This window comes from Mandrillus leucophaeus, unplaced genomic scaffold (genome assembly GCF_000951045.1).
Source record: "Mandrillus leucophaeus isolate KB7577 unplaced genomic scaffold, Mleu.le_1.0 Scaffold1440, whole genome shotgun sequence".
NCBI lineage: Eukaryota > Metazoa > Chordata > Mammalia > Primates > Cercopithecidae > Mandrillus > Mandrillus leucophaeus.
Window position 1 is genome coordinate 115476 of NW_012101411.1, and position 3172 is coordinate 118647.

Genomic DNA, 3172 nt, shown 5'->3' on the forward strand with positions numbered 1-3172 from the left:
CATCACAGAGCTTTGGGTGCTGAGGGAAACACAGTTGGAGACAGAGTAAGGAGATACAACAGTATCTCAGTTTTTCCTGCCAATACCATTGTTATTAAATAACAATATTCTCTTCAATGAGTTAACACAATTGAGAACATAGAGTAACTAGATCAAATAGTTCTAAGACTTCAGTCCCTTAAAACTAACGCCTTGCAAATAAGTCTTTGTTTTGTCTAAGATGTCTCAAATTTAGTGGAAATATGCCCCGAGCACCAATTTTCTTATTGAAATATCATCTTCACTAAACATTTGCCTGCACTTAAAAAAAAAAAAACAAAAAAAAACAAAACCAAAAAAAACCCTCTGCTCTATGGAGTAGCTGTTCTTTTGTTTCTTTACTTCTCTAATAAAGTTGCATTCACTTAGAAAAAAATTGCCTAATCAAATCGCTTTTCACTTACAAAAACGTGAATCTCATACTTTATTCAGCCCATCTAGCTTAACACAATGCCAATAACTTTGGTTTGATGCTGTAGCCCGAAATGGTTAGCTCGAATTGAGAAACAAGTTTTTTTTTTCTCAAAAACTGGCTATTCGGTGGGCATTCTATAATAAACTTAACATCTTTTGTTGTGGTATTCAATGAGATGTGATAGAAGTGATTTGGACACCACTGTGATTCCATATAGCACTCTATTATGTGCTTCCAAATTTTTTTTCTTTTTAGCAGTCCTATTCTGTTTTCCATTTATATTTGCTATTCCATCACTGGGTATTCCTTCCTACTCTTTTCTTGTTTCATATGTTTTGATGAATGATGTGCATTTCCAATTCCGTAAAAGTTTAATTCAGTTTTATGTGTGGTAAAATGTAACATCAGATCCTTTGCAAGGTGGAATTACCTTGCACAGCAAATTGAACATTGTATAATTGAAAACCTGGAGAGATGCCAGTGAGCCAAGCATCCAATGGCCTATTTTTAGCCAAGGTCATTTTCATGGCATCCTGGTCCTCTCTGTCACGTGGCTCCTTACAATTCTCTGTGGTTTTCTTCAAATGTAAGTAGTTCTTGTTAAGGATCCTTGTAGTGAACTTTGAAATTCTTTTCTCTTTCATTTCTATAAAAAACAGGTATATTTTAATTTGGAAAACTCTGTTTAGGAATTACAATCAAGTAACTACCAGGGTGCCAGCACTGGTGTAAAACACCGAACCTGTAAAGCTCCCCCGGGCTGCTGCCCATTCACTTTCCCCAGAAGGAGACTCCATCCTGAACCTGTGATTTTTATTCTTCTGTATTTCTTTAAAGATTTGTGCAATAAGTGTGTGTGTATATATATATGTGTATGTGTATATATATGTGTGTGTGTGTGTGTGTGTGTATGCCCAAGCCAAGTATCAGTTAGTTTTGCAGGTTTTTAAGCTTCCTGTAAAGCAAATTCCTACTGCATTTATTTTCCCATGATGCACATTACATATAGGAGTTATCTGTGGTGTGGGAGACTGTCATTCACTCATTTTTACTGCTGAAGGTTTACATTTTATGGTTATACCACAATTTCACTACTTTCCTATTGATGTATATGTGGCTGATTCCACTTTTTGCCATATACCTTAGTGTGCCTGTCTCCTGTGCACATGGGTAAGAAAGCCCCCCAGAGTGGATGATTAGGAATGGGTTGGTTGGATGATACGTTGTATGGACTTTAATCATACTAGATAATGATAATATGATTTCCAAAGAGATTGTGGCTATTTAAACTTTAACAATAAATGTGTAATACTTGATGAGGTGTTCTGAAAACACTGCAACGAAGGCACTGAGTGAAAAGTCACGGTCTTCGCAGTAGAATTACAGCAGGCATTTTCATTCAGACTCTGTTAATAACTTCCTGTTGTTTACTTGTTTCTTATATACCGTGGCATTATACTTCTGGCATATAGATTCAGAAAATGCTTACTTATAGCACAATCACACAGGGTTATTTTATATTTAGGAAAATTTCATAAGAAAAAGAAAAAAATGGAGGAAGGGAGGGAAAGAAGGAGGAATGGAAGGAAAAGTGAAAGAAGAAAAGGAAGGGGAAAGGGAAGGAAAGGGGAGTGAGAAGGAGGGAGGGTGAGAGGTTGAATGGAAATAGAGAAGAAAAAGAGGGAGGGAGGGACAGAAGGAAGGAGAAAGGGAAGGAGCAAAGGAGAAAAGAAACTAAAATAAAGAAAAGAATAGGTGTTGAGAAACTAGAAATCCTATGTATGGCTAATATTATCAAAATGGGAGGAAATAAAATAGATGTAGTTAACCTCTATGGAATAATGGACATATAAGAGGGCTTCATGAGTTATCCTTTGCTGTGTAACCAACTACCCCCAAATTTACTTAAAGCCATGAACATTGACAAACTCAAAAGCATAATACAAATACCAGCAAAATGGTGCCAATGCAGATAGAAGTAGTTGAATAAGCAAAAGGATTTTACAAATTGGAATAAGTAAGAGGACACTGGTGTGCAGATGAAAATGATTTTGCAGTCCAGATACTCCAAAAAGCAAATTCCATCGTGGGATTAAAGTTACAGCATTTTATAGGGGACACACCTGTCAGAAGATATAGGGAGGGAGACCTGTCTCTTATACACATCTAGATGTGTATAAGAGACAGGAGCTGCAGGAGAGCAACACACAGCATACTGACTGCTCTCTGTACCTTCACGACCCAGACCTCATGGGGAGCCCCCACCACGGCCAGCAATCACCCTCTCCCTGCATGGCTTACCCCCAGCCTCCTCCGGGCCTGGGTGACTCTTACACACCTTCTCTGTGTGCTCACATATCCAACCCTCCTTCCCCATTCTTACATCGGCTGATGACCTTGGTTCCTACCTCACTGAGAAAACTGAACACATTAGAAGACAACTTCCCAGATTCCACCACTGTCTGCTCATGCATTTGCGGCTGCACCACATGTCAGGCATTTTACCACGTGGGGGACTGTTGTGGGTTAACCATCCTGCTCCCAGAAAGAGCCAGTCCCTCTTCTGGTGCCCCAAAGGTCATCCCTTCTCATCCACTTAAAGGTGTCAGTTCATCCATTAATACCTTTTTTTCTCTTTATCATCAACCTTTTTCCTCTCTCCCCACTGCATCACTGTGGCAGTCGTGAGAATGCACATCCCAGCCCCTCAGCTAGAGG